We start from the raw sequence: 14,216 nt of genomic DNA, 5'->3' as shown, positions 1-14,216 counted from the left end.
ATTGTAGAGATGAGGTCTCGCTGCCCAGGTGGGTCTCGAACCCGCAGGCTCAGGCAATCATTTTTTCTAGGATGGTTCTCAAAACTGTCAGACCTCAGGTGCCAAAATAAAGGGGGAGACATAAAGTGTTATGGAAGGAGAGAAGAATAAGTGATTTTTCCTAGGAGGTAAAAGTAGCAGAGAGGAGGTTACCTTTGTCCTGGGACTTCAAAGGTAGCAGACAGTCTATGCAAGGACAATTTAGTGTTTCTGGAAAACAGATAGCAGACCCTAGTGGCAGTAGCACAAGACTGAGGGCGAGAGTTGAGGCAGGCTGGAAAGGCGCAGTGCAGACAAGAGTCCCCAGCCAGGCTTAGAGATGAGGCTTTAACTTGCAAACACCCTGGAGAAGAACCCCAGGCTCCAAGGTGCAAACGCATGTCTGCTTGGCCAGAGAGTTGTTCTTGTTTTGAAGGAAGAAAGCCTAGGGGGCCTAACCCTGGGGCAAAGGGCTCAGAGGAGTTGGTGCTTCAGAGAGATAATTTCACCCCTCTTAAAAATTCCGTTTAGGGCGCAACTTACTACTGACTCCCTCAGGCTAAGCCAGATCAGCAGAATCTACTCTTGCCAACAAACCACCAGGTCCCCTTGCCCAGAAATGTCCGGGAAACATCTTCCCTGAAAATTGAATGGCTACTTGGGGGAAATTCAAAGGCCTGAGGGTCATCAACAGTCTTCCTAGCTGGTGCATCTGGCCCCAGAAAGAAGTCTCCATAAGAGCCTTGGGCAGCCTCCGGGCTCTGTGTGTGCAGAGAACAGCTGCTTTGGTTTAAATATTAATAACGCAAAATGAAATGTGTGGGGTGCCCGGCGCACCAGAGCCCAGTCAGTGTGCGTTGATCTAATGTCCTCTGCACTTGGGTTTGGAAAAATGTGGTCAGTGAATTTAATATACATTTTGGCAAAGGGAAGATGACAGTTAACTTCTCTCCTGAGCCTCGCTAACGTGGGTTTTCTCCCTGGTAAGCAGAGGAGGGAGAGTGGTTTCCCCAGTGTGCCAGCAGGCCTGCTGCCCGAATTCTGTCATGGCCCCTCTGCTCTGCCACCTTGACACTTTCAGGAGGCTCTGGGGCCACAGAGCATCCCAATGAGGGGGAATCTGAGAAGTAAAAGGCTTGTTCAAGATCCAGCAGGGCCTGGGTGGGGCTGAAACCCTAGTTCCTGCTGGCTCGGGCTCCTCCCTCCAGAATGTTCTCTCCCCATTTCGTGCCCACTTCTTGGATCTCCCCTCCCTGCTGTTCATCTGTGGTGCTCACGATGAGATTGTTGGTGCTACCAGGGTCTCTCACAGAGCCCCTAAGATTGAACACTGAATCAAGGTCTCCACGGCCCTCATGCCAGCCCCTAAGCTCTTTGCTTTCCTCAATCCGGGTGCACTTTTGAATCCTGGGGAGGCTCTGACTTGGCTTCTGTGAAGAACAAATCTGTTCTCCATGCCTCTCTGTACCAACCATCGCCAGAGACATGGGACTCTTCTCCCTTCTCTGGCATCCCGGGTCCTGGAATTTCTCTTGCCAAATGCCACAACTCTCAACTGGCTTCTTGAGACGTTCGCAAATACTTGATGACATCACAGCCCCTGAGTTGGGAAGTAAGAGAATGTCAGAGGCCAGTGTTTCTGAGGAGGAGAAATCACAAGCTCTGGGATTATCCAAAAAGGCGCCCTGTGCATGCGTGGTCACTGTCATGCTGTTGCCACTACCGCAGAACTGGAACAAGGCTGGCTTGGGCTTCCCCAAGTCTGTTTCTGGTTTTATACAACTTGATAATGTTCCCAGTTAGAGGCTTGAGCAAATCATCTTTCAGTGAGGACCAAGAGGCCCTGCTGGTGGCCCCGGCTGTGGCCCACTCTGGAGGGGGGGTCTCCCAGGCCGGTGGGGAAAACAATCACCCCAGGGCCCCCTCAGGGGTGGGGAGTGGAGCAGAGAAGCAGCAGCACCTGGGGTGGGTGGATGCTGTGGTCACCCAGCTCTGAGGCTCCAGCTGAGCTCCAGGCCCCAGCCACCCCCCTAGCCCCGCCTCCCTTGGCGTCCGACCCTTGGGGAAGCTGAGAGAAAGTCTCGCCTGCCTGTTCTGGATGCCGCAGGCAGGATTGGCCACAGTGATCTCCTTCATGTGTCACCGCTGGCTGTAAGCGCTGTGTTTGGTTTGGCAAAACAGTTATTTAAATAGCAGTGAAATGTGTCACTGGAAAAAAAATTAGCTCATGTTTCCTTTGCCATTTCTTCATGATTTCCATTAAAAGTGTAACCACGGGTAATAAATTAACAAGATCTGTAAAAGCGACCATAGGAAACCATGGATCCAGAATTCCTATAAGCTTCTAACCCACGGAGCTGAAAAGCAAGGCTACTTGGGAGAAGGGGAATTGGATCCCCCATATTTCAGTTTTTCTTTGTGTCTGATTCCTACCCCCTCCCCTGACCCCGAAATGTGAAAGGAAGCCTTCTACTTCTTTCAGGGGTTGCTGTGGTTATCAGGGGTAAAATTCTTCACTTGGAAAACCCAAAGCCTTGGGGCATTGCTTGGCACTTCCTGTTTCATAAAAAAGCCAGAAAAACAAAACAAAAATGTTACCTCCCTACCAAAGTATAATCCTTTTTCCCTAAATTGCGCTTCACCTGATCCTGACTGTAGGCCATTTCTTGGATTCTCAACGCCTGTGGAAATCAGACCCTTTCCCATGGATACCTGATGCCTGATTGGAGCTCAGTTTCACAGATAGGACCACTGAAGTCAAAGGAAAATATTTGCCTTTGGCAAAAAATTCAGTAATCAATGGATGGACGGGGCAGCTGGAAGCAGCAACCCTCCCAACTGATGCCATTCCCAACTCTCTCTCCCGCCATCCGCAAGGCTAGTTTGGGTTGGGCTGAGGCAAAAAGGATCACTGTAGGATATTGAAAACCTTTTTTGGAGACAGTGGGGTAAAAACATTGCTACTGAGGAAGGTGTGTTTCGTGTGACAGATAAAGCTATGGGGAAGCAAAGGGGTTGTTGGTGCAGTGCCTCACCCAAGGGTTGGGGACAGGACCAGGAGACTGTTCAGTGTTGTACCCAGGGCTAGAGCAGTGGAGAGAGGACCGAAGGAGTGTGTTTTGTGTTATATCCAGAGCTAGAGGAGTGAGCCGAGGATCGGAGGAATGTGTTTGGTGTTACACCCAGGGCTGGAGGAGTGAGGAGAGGACCGGAGGAGTGTGTTCAGTGTTATACCCGGGGGTAGGGGAAGGATTAGAGCATGTATCAGTGAACCCAGGGCTTGAGGAGTGGAGGGCTGATCTGGGGAGTGTGTTGAGTGTCACACACAGGGCTGGAGGAGTGGGAGGAGCAGGAGAGAGAACTGGTGAGTATGTATAGGAGCTGAAGGAGTTTCCTAGTGGTACATGCAGAGTCAGGGTGGAAAGTCTGGGAAGAGTGAGGGGAAGGCGAGTGGTAACCAATTAATCTCTTTTTGCCTCTAGTTTTCTGTGGCTCCTGTCCCTCTGCCTTTCATGGTCCCTTGTCCCCATGCCCTTCCTCAATTATTCCTTTCAAGAGTATCTCAACCCACCCACGCTTATTAGTCTAACGTGATGCATCCCTTTGTCTCCGGTTAGATGGAAGATGGGGTGAGAAAGGGGAGTTCTGTGCTGTTTTCTAAGCCTGAGGTCACCCCAGGACATCCTCTGCCCCTAGAGCCCAACTCCTCTTGCATATTAGACCCTGGGGCTAAGAAGGAGGTTTGTGCAGGCCATTTCTTGTTTCTTCGTGACAGTCGCTTTTCCTGGAAGGCAGGGGTGTGGAATGTGGAAGCTCAGGAAACCCTTTGTCACGATGAAATCAGAGAGGGGTTTGGCATTAACTCTTTGCCCCACTGATTTGCATCGACATCTCCTGTCCCCTCTCTGACCCCAGTTCCCCAAACCTTTCATCCTGTCCACACAGACACTATCCACCATTGTCAGTTCACCAGCACCTTTTTCCTGGGGGGGTCTTGGCCTCCTTTGCTCCTTCCTCTCTATGGCACCCAAGTGACAAGGTCCTTGACAAGACCAAGGATGTGCAGGCCTCTCAAACCTCCTCTTGGGAACTTGAACACCAGAGTGAGCCCTTCCCTTACAGCTTGAGGCTGAGGGTTCTGCCAAGGCACCTGCTGTAATGAAAGAGAAACATCTGCTTGTTTTGTTGACATTTCATCCAGATGTTTGGGTGCCATATAGATGCAGCCTGTGGGTCGTCTGAATGCTGCGCCTGAAAACTGAGCTTCCCTCTGCTTGAAGCTGGGAGGCAGAGGGGGAGGACTTTGAACTCAGAAGGAAGTAGGGCTGGGCTGCAGACACTGCCCGGGGATGGGGTGGGGGGGCAGAAGGCAGCAAGACAGGGAACTGGGGAAGGATGGCAGCTTGGCAATGATGGGAACAAGAATCCTCGTAAACATTAGCCCTGTTTACAAAGCCACAGTGTCTGCAAGCACTTGCCAAGATTGATTGAGAAAAACTGTCTTTTCTCGTGCTTCACATTACTGCCCAGGCACTGAGTAAGAGCCTACTGTGTGCCCCGCAGGCCTCCCCTGCACCCCTGACGACTGTTCTCTGCACACTCTGGTCCACAGCTGGGAGGCAAAGAAAAGCAGATCGCTTGGGGACCGCAGCCGAGAGGGCCAATTAACAACACCGGGCAGTGAACGTAAATCACCACGCTCCCCCTCTTCCTGGGCTCGGGGCTGGAAAATATCAGAGCTGTGCAAATACTTGGGATGTTTCTCTTTATTAGTGATAAAATATTGGACGTCAGCGTGCGCCATTTCATGCCCTGCCTCCGACAGTTGAAGCAGTAATTGTGATGAATAGGGGTCCAGCGGCAGGGCTGCAGGCGTTTAAGAAGGCTCTGCGGATTGAAAATATTAGGATTGATTAAAGGTCAAATACTTTATAAATTTATCAGTGCTGGATACACTCCCCTCAGGTGGGGGCTACCCTTCTAGCCAGTTGAGAAAGAACTCAGTGTGGCCGAGGGCTGGGCTTCTCCCCTTGTGCCCCACTACATTTAACCTGCAAAACGAATTGAACGGGCAGACATTTTCCCGTAATTTGTGGGTGCTTTTGCCTCTCCTGCCAGGAGATGAGTTCAGTATAGACATCTACAGGTGGGAGTCTGCCTGTTTCTCACTGGAGAAAAGAGAGAAACTTCCCAGGGGCATGGAAATTGGTTAAGGCTTTCAGGTCACAAAGCCTCTAGGGGACCTGATCAGGAATAGTTGTTACACACCCAGGGAGCCCACAGGGCAAAAAGGAGGGTCTCTGCTGATTCTGTCTACTCCAGGAAGAGTGTCTGATTTCCTGCTATTAGATAGAGAAATCTTTGTAACTCTTTGACTGCCGGGAAGCTCAGAGTGAAATTCTAGGTTTAATCACAGCAGCAGACCTCTCACACCCTCTAAGGATAAGGGTCACTTATTAGGATAAGGATCATTTGTTGAAGCGGGAGCCATTCTACTGCTGGAATGAAGGAGGGAACAAAACCGATTCGAGGGAGAGGAGAGAGAATAAACATAAAAACTTATGAATTATATTGATATTAAATAATTATCAGTGCTACGAGGAAAGATAGAGGGAAGAGCAGCAGTAGGAGGCTGACGCCTTGGAATAGGTCAAGAAGGGCCTCCCTGAGACCTGAAGAGGCTGAGAGGGTGAGCCATGCACTTCTTGGAAGGAAGTGTTTCTCTGTAAACTTGTTTTAATTGCGCAGGCACTTAGGTATTTCAGTATTGGCTGTTCACATCCTTTTTGGAATTGGGTGTGGTATACATAAAAACATATACAGAAAATGAATAAGGAAGAATGGGCCCTGTTCAGTAAAAGAGATTTCCAAAATCCTAGCCTAAAGGCTTGCATCAGAATCACCCAGAAGGCTTGTTAAAGTAAAAATTGCTACACTCTATTCCTAGGGTGTCTATCTAAATCAGTAGGGGTCTAAGAATTTGCAGTTTTAGCAAGTTCCCAGGTAATGCCCATGTTCCACTGCTGATTCAGGGACCACACTTTGACAACCACTGCCTTAACTCAAGAGTATATGCTCTGGTTGATCAGGTGAGGCTTCCTGAAGGAGGTAGACTTGGAGAAAAGTTTGAGAAGAACAAAGAGCAGTTTTTTTCAATCTCACTTTTTGTTTTTCAAACTAGGAACAGTAAAAACTAAATCAGTCAGTGGATACAGACTGAGGGCCAAACTACAAGTAGCGGGGAATGGTTCAGTTGGTTGAAGTCGAAGCTGGCATTTCCCTTTCCTTCCTCCCGCATCCTGGACTGGGGCAGAGATGGAAAGAACTGGCAGAGAGAGGGAGAGCACCTGTGCCAGGACAGGTGTGCTGTCCTGCTCAAGACTTGGGAATTAGAAGACAGGGAGGAGAAAGTTAGAGAAGTGTTTCTCTCTCTAGACTATGTTACACTTCCCAAAGCTTTAGGGGTGAGACACACACACACACACACACACACACACACACACACACACACACACATTTCTAAAGGCAGCTTTTCCCAAAGGTCCTTCATGTAACACTCCTACCAAGAGATACTCATAGATGTCACCAAAACAGGATTCTTTTGTCAGGCATGCTTAGAGCATACTGTGTTCACAAATCTCTGTACTGCAAGGCCTCTAATAGGCAAATATGTATTGTGGATCTCCCCAGAGGAGGATCTAGTATTCAGTGTTTCATAAACTTATTTTTTTTTCACAGAATCATCTTTAATTTTTCATAGAGAATCTTACAAGACCAATGTACAGTGGGAGATGCTCTGGAAAACACTGCTTGTTAGAACTAAGTGGTCTCCTCTGACCCACACTGGTGGGTGACATGATGAAATTTTCACCCAGGCAAGAACTCCAAGGTCTGTGGGACTCTTCCACAGGCATGCAATTAGTCCTTTTTTTTTTTTGAGTTGGAGTCTCACTCTGTCACCCAGACTGGAGCGCAGTGGCCGCTCCCGGCCACCGCAGCTTCAACCTGCTGGGCTCCAGCGATCCTTCCACCTCAACCTTCCAAGTAGCCGGAATTACAGACATGCACTACCATGCCCGGCTGATTTTTTGATTTATTGTAGAGATGAGGTCTCGCTGCCCAGGTGGGTCTCGAACCCGCGGGCTCAGGCAATCCACTCACCTCAGCCTCCCAAAGGCACGGGATTACAGGCTGAGCCACTGAGCCCGGCTTCAATCAGTCCTTTTTTTAAAAAAGGCTTATAGATGGGGTTAGAAGGGTCTCTAGTTATGTCTAGGCTTTCATGTCCATACTTAGGTTCCCTTGGGTCTTGTAGGAGAAAGCCTTGACCCTTGGGCTCCTGAAACTTCTATATTTAACATGGACAGGACTAGAAGATGCCATCACTCCCACGAATATGTGAGGCTTGCTTAAACATACTTCCACCACCCAAAAGGTGTAGAAGTGTGTGTGGTACTGGCTGGGCTGGCAGAATTGGTAAAACAGGGTGTGGGTACTGCATTGAATCAGAGCGCATGGTTCTTTAGCAGGGCCAGCAGCACTAGGGGGGGAAGGGGAGGGGCTTAGGGGCCCAGCTGGGCCTGGAGAGCAGCAGCCCTGATATTTACGACTATGATGGTCCTTCTCTAGTGGACCTGCTTTGGAACATAAATAAACTTAATGGGCTTCAAATTATTGTGACAACTGAGTTTAAACCCCAGACTGTGGTCCAGGGCAATGGACGTCTCTCTCCCCAGGAACCATCTGATTCTACAGAGCCTGCGTTCATTCTTGAGCATAGCAGCACCATTGACTTGGTTGATCTTTGGGCAAAGAGATGGGGAGGAGGGTGTGGTCTTGGGAGTGAACCAGAGGAAGGCGGTCCATTCTTGTAGAACAGCATCCCCAATATTTTTGGCATCAGGGACTGGTTTTGTGGAAGGCAGTTTTTCCATGGAAAGTGGGGAAGGGAGTGGGAATCCTCAGGCACTAGATTTTCATAAAGAGTGCAACCTAGATCCCTCGCATGCCCAGTTCACGATAGGGTTTGCTCTCCTATGAGAATTTCATTCTCTGCTGATCTGACAGCAGACAGAGCTCTGATTGCCCGCTGCTCACTTCCTGCTATACAGCCTGGCCCCTAACAGGTCACTGACCAGTACTGGTTCACAGCCCAAGCGATGTTTGGGGAACCCTGTCATGTTCCAAGCTGAGATTTATAACTCACCACATCCAACTCCCAGCCAGATGGGGCAGATTTCAGATTCTGTTCCCTTTTAAAAATTTTATAAACGTTTTATTTTATTTATATATTTATTTTTGACTAGGTAACGCATGCCCATGGTACAAAAATTCACAAGATTTGTAGACAAGGAAAGACATGTGGTTCCTTCTCTTTACCTGTGGCCTTCCTGCCCCAGACGCAGAGTCTGGGGTGGAATGGGGTCAAAACCTTCCCCATGCCATATACACCCACCACCCCAGCTAGGTTGGTAGGACTGTGTCTGGGGGACCAGGCCCCCCTTCTTGCTGCATTCTGCTCTTTCTTTATGGGGGAGGGTAAGCCCACCTCTCTCCCTCTTCCTGGCCATTCCCAGAAGCTGTTGCTGAGACTTGTAGAATTATAACTTTTGTTCAAGGCCCAGGCATATCTTGAACACTTTCTGTGTGTAAGACATCCTATCAACTCGTAGGAAAGAAAGACACGTACCTGTCAAGCAGAACGAACTGGAAAAAAGGGCCATCATAAAATGAAAAAAGAGAAAGCATGAGATTAGTTTCTGCTGAGCAGGACGGGACTTTCCAGGGAGGGAGAGACCTACACAAAGGAACAGAGATGAAGGAGCACCAGGAATGTTCAGAAAATGGTGCGGTCGAGCGAGAGTGCACGCAGAACAGACATGTTGGAGCCAGAACTCGGAGTCTTTCCTTTCATACTCAGGGATTTGGATTTTATTTTATTTTATTTTATTTTAATATTTTTTTGAGTTGGAGTCTCACTCTGTCGCCCAGACTGGAGTGCAGTGGCCGCTCCCGGCCACCGCAGCCTCGACCTGCTGGGCTCCGGCAATCCTTCCGCCTCAGCTGTCCAAGTAGCCGGAACTACAGGCATGCGCTACCACGCCCGGCTGATTTTTTGATTTATTGTAGAGATGAGGTCTCGCTGCCCAGTCAGGTCTCGAACCCGCGGACTCAGGCAATCTACTCACCTCAGCCTCCCAAAGGCGCAGGATTACAGGCTGAGCCACTGAGCCCGGCTTGGATTTTATTTTTTTAAAGTAATACATGCATAGAGTAAAATCTTCGAAAAACACAAATGCATATTCACTGAAGAGTGTTTTTCCCCTTTCCATCCCTGATCCCCAGTCACTCAGTTCCCTTTCCAGAAGCAGCTGTTATTACCAGTTTCTTGTGCATTCTTTTGAAGATATTCCATGTCTCTGAACCTGCAATTTATAATGGCATCAGTTTAGGTTTCATATATATGTGATGATATCTCCCCAATACTTTTGAAGCACAATATTACCATGTAACATACACTGTCCTGTGCCTTGCTCATTATACTTAACCATAGAACTTGGAGATTTTTTTTTTTTTTGAGTTGGAGTCTCACTCAGTCACCCAGACTGGAGTGCAGTGACATGCTCTTGGCCACCGCAGCCTCAACCTGCTGGGCTCCAGTGATCTTTCCGCCTCAGCCTTCCAAGTAGTTGCAACTACAGGAGCACGCTACCACCCTCGGCTATTTTTTTGATTTGTTGTAGAGATGAGGTCTCCCCAAGTTGCCCAGGTGGGTCTCGAACCTGCGGGCTCAGGCAATCCACTCACCTCGGCCTCCCAAAGCGCTGGGATTATAGGCTGAGCCACTGAGCCCGGCTGAACTTGGAGATTTTTAGGTGGAGCTCATTGTGTTCTATAGTTTATTTACTAAGATCTATGGATGGACATTTGGTGCTTCCAGTCTTGCTGCTTCAGACAATGCTGCAGTGAATACCTCTGTGTATAAGTCATTTTGTGCATGTATTTGTAAATTTATAGACATGGAATTGCTTGGTCATCCCAGCACTTTGATAGGCTGAGGTGAGAGGATTGCCCGAGCCTAGGAATTCAAGACCAGTCTGGGCAATGTGGTGAGACCTCATCTCTACAATACATCAAAAAATTAGCTGGGCGTGGTGACGCATGCCTGTAGTCCCAGTTACTTGGAAGGCTGAAGTGGCAGGATCACCTGAGCCCAGAAGGTCGAGGCTGTGGTAGCCATGAGTGTGCCACTACACTGTAACCTGGGCAACAGAGTGAGACTTCGACTCAAAAAAAAAAAAAAAGAAAGAAAGAAAGAAAGAAAAGAAAAAAAAAGAAATGTTTGATGTGCGTCCTGGACAAATTATTTAATATCTTAGAGGCTCAATATTCGTATCTGTAAAATGGGAATTTTACACTGACCTCATTGGTAGGATTGCTGTGAGGATTAAATGAGTTTATGTATGTTATGCACTTAGTCTGGCATAAGTAGATGGAGAATCACTGTAGTGAATACTTATATATGATCATAGAGTATGTTCTTTGGTTGTGACCCTCTGAGAGCTGTTGTGGTGGTCTTCCCTGCCTCTCTCTGCCCGCTCCAGGTCTGAGGAAAGCTCAGTCTGTCTGTGACTGACCGACACCATGCTGGCCCCAAAGTAGATTTATTTTCTTGAAATAAATCATTTGGTTTAGCTGACTCCACAGATCTGATTCATGAGATTGTTTCCAAATCTCAGCATGCCTGGCCCATGTAGACAGAGCCGTAACCTCTGCTAGACAACTCTGCTCTCGCATATGCAAGCTGCAGAGTGATTCTTGTTCATTCTTTCATGTTATTCCCACACTTCAGAAATCTGGAGGGAAGCTGAATGTTTGCTGTTCTGGGATCATTTGAAGCCGGGCATGCAAAGAGTTCCGAGTCACTTTCAAGTCTGCCTGTAGGAAATCTTTCTTGGCAACCAGACAACTAGAATTAGTTATTAAAGGCATGTCAAATGAATAAAGACACCTCTGTGAGGAAAACCACAAGAGCAGTTACTTTTTCTAATAGGAATAGGAGGCTAATATCAAATCACCTTTAATTTTCTACTCGTTCTCTGCTCTTTCGATGGTAGGTCAAATCTAATAATCGAGATACAATGGAAAACCATTTTTGTTTTCATCTATCACAGTACATATGCCCACTGCAGATGTATGTCTTAAAAACCAGGGCCTGGAATTTAAACGAGTACCTGCACACTGACAAGGCTGTTTCCTCCAGGAATGTTCTACTGGATGCCAAGCCTGCGTTGCCCTCCCAGGCTGTGAGAAGTCAAGCCATGAAGCAGAATAAAGCATGGTCTTGTCTATAAATCATACATCCCACAGAACCCAGGCCACAATATTTGCCGAGGCAAGGATGATGGTGAGGACCCAGCCACCAGCTCCACAAGGATCAGGGTAGAAACGTGGTGTGTAGGCATTTTGAAAACACAAGCCTGTTTTCCATATGTGAGTTCCTGAAGTTCCAGTGAACTCTCTTTTCCATGTGGCCTATATTTAGGGTCACTATGGATAGATTTGTGGACGGGGGAGGTGGCAACCAACAGGAAGTGCTATGGAGTGGTTAGGAGGCTCCAAAGTCTGGTGCACTGTCTGGTTTCAAACCCCAGGGTTGCTGCATTTTGTTATTGTAATTGACAAGTAGGCTGCTCTGTTTCTCTGGGCCTCAGTTGACTCATTCATAGAATGGGGATAATATATCTAAGTCATACAGTTGTTGTAAGTAAGGATCAAATGAGATAATTCTTTTTTGTCTTTTGAGTTGGAGTCTCACTCCGTCGCTCAGGCTGGAATGCAGTAGCATGCTCACGGCCACCCCAGCGTCGACCTGCTGGGCTCAGGCGATCCTTCTGCCTCAGCCTTCCAAGTAAACTGAATTACAGGCGCGTGCTACTGTACACTAGTTTTTTATTTGATTGTAAAGACAAGGTATTGCCAAGTTGCCCAGGCTGGTCTCGAACCCACAGTCTCAGGCAATCCACTCGCCTCGGCCTCTCAAAGTGCTAGGGTTACAGGTTGAGCCACTGAGCCCGTCCGAGGTAATTCTTATAACATACTTAGAACAAATGTTTGGCATTGTGTAAGCTCCCAATGAATGTTGACTATTATTGCTAGTGTTATCAGCAATAATATTACAGTGATCAATGGCAAAAGGGATCCTTGGGTAGATGGGTTTGATGCATAGATGGCTCACTTAAGCTCAAGTCATACGGACTTTATATGGAAAGGAATTTGGTTGGTTTAGGAAACCAAGTTGGCTCTCTGAAGTGTAGTCTCCTTGAATGCTGACCTCTTCGGTAGTCAGGACTTGAGGCTTCATAGTCAAATGGTGAAAGGGCTCCACATAGATGCCCTCCCAGGCAGACAAGTTCCTCTTCTGGAAGCAGAGGTTTTCACTGAAGATAAAAAATACAGAAACCATTTGTCTTTGTCAGTGTAGGCGGCTGTAACAGAATACCACAGACTTGGTGGCTTACACAACAAACATTTGTTTTTCACAGTCCTGGAGGCTGGGAAGGCCAAGAAGAAGGTGCTGGCAGATCTGGTGTCTGTTGAGGAAACTCTTCCTGGTTTCAGATGGCTGTGTTCTCATATGGCTTTAGACTTGTACAGGCACTTCTCCCATTCAAGGGGACTCTTCCTTCATGACCTCATGTAACCCTCATTAACTCCCAAAGGCCTCACCTTCTATTTATTTATTTATTTTTTTGAGTTGGAGCCTCACTTCTGTCGCCCAGGCTGGAGGGCACTGGCACACTCACAGCCACCCCAACGTCGACCTCTGGCGATCCTTTTGCCTCTGCCTTCCAAGTAGCCAGAACTACAGGTATGCGCTACCACACCTGGCTAATGTTTTTATTGTAGAGATGAGGTCTCACCGAGTTGCCCAGGCTGGCCTTGAACCTGTGGGCTCAGGCAATCCACTTGCCTCGGCCTCCCAAAGTGCTGGGATTACAGGCTGAGCCACCAAACCTGGCCGGTCTCACCTTCTAATATCATTCTTTGGGAGTGATATTCAACATGTGAATTTGGGGGGACACACCAACATGTAGCCCATTTAGCTGACTCCAGCTTCCTAGAAATTAACCCCTTTTAGGAGGGTTGCTTGGGGCAAGGCCCCTTTGAGGGCTTTCTTCTGAGTTTTGTGTGTCTAAGAGTTTTGGGTGCATTTTCTAACTTTTAAGGGTTGGGGGGTCATTTTGTAGCATTTGCCCCTGGATCTGGGTAGAGGCCAACATCATAGCCTCTTGGTCCTGTTCCTCACCTTCAAGAAACCCTTCCTTCTTCCCAGTCTCTGGTCAGAGCTTGGCTCTTATGCTTCCTTCTCATTGATGGTAAAGGTGGTTCTTTCATGAATCTTGGATTCACACCATGCTCCTGCTCTGGGGTTTGGGGGTTTGTTCTGGGGAGCTGGGATGGGTTGTGCATCTTGGTGCCTCAATTCACAAGTACAGATTGTGAGATGGGCAAGAAACCTAGCTCACCCTCTGGGGTGAGATCAGGAGAAATAACCAGGGAATTAAGGGGAACTATTAACCCTTTCTGTCCTTGATGTCTCCATGTTTGATAGTTTTCAATGCAGTCACTGTTTAATTAACTGACCAATTGACAACATTGTGGTCTAAATTTTTTCTTTTTCTTTCCCTCCCTCCTTTCCTTCCTTCCACTCTGTCACCTGGGCTGGAGTGCAGTGACACAATCACAACTCACCACAGCCTGAACCTCCAGGGCTCAGGTGATTCTTCTGCTTCAGCCTCCCAAGTAGCTGAGACTACAGGTGTATGCAATCATGCCTGGCTAATTTTTATATATTTTTTGTAGATATAAGGGCTCACTGTGTTCCCTAGGCTGGTCTAGAACTCTTGGACTCAAGCAATCCTCTTGCCTTGGCCTCCCAAAGGGCTGGGATTATAGACGTGAGCTGGGATTAGTCACTGCACACGGCCTCATTTTCTTGATCAGGACTTCAGGATGTAAATTAAACAAGAAAATGTGAGCTGGGCTCTGTGGCTCAGCCTGTAATCCCGCACTTTGGGAGGCTGAGGTGAGTGGATTGCCTGAGCCCACGGATCCGAGACCCGCCTGGGCAACTTGTCGAGACCTCATCTCTACAATAAATTTAAAAAATTAGCCGGGTGTGGTAGCGCGCACCA

Source organism: Carlito syrichta, unplaced genomic scaffold (assembly GCF_000164805.1).
Source record: "Carlito syrichta isolate Samal-C Ts95f unplaced genomic scaffold, Tarsius_syrichta-2.0.1 Scaffold315812, whole genome shotgun sequence".
NCBI lineage: Eukaryota > Metazoa > Chordata > Mammalia > Primates > Tarsiidae > Carlito > Carlito syrichta.
The sequence above is the reverse complement of the archived record's forward strand: the minus strand, read 5'-3'. Positions refer to the sequence as shown.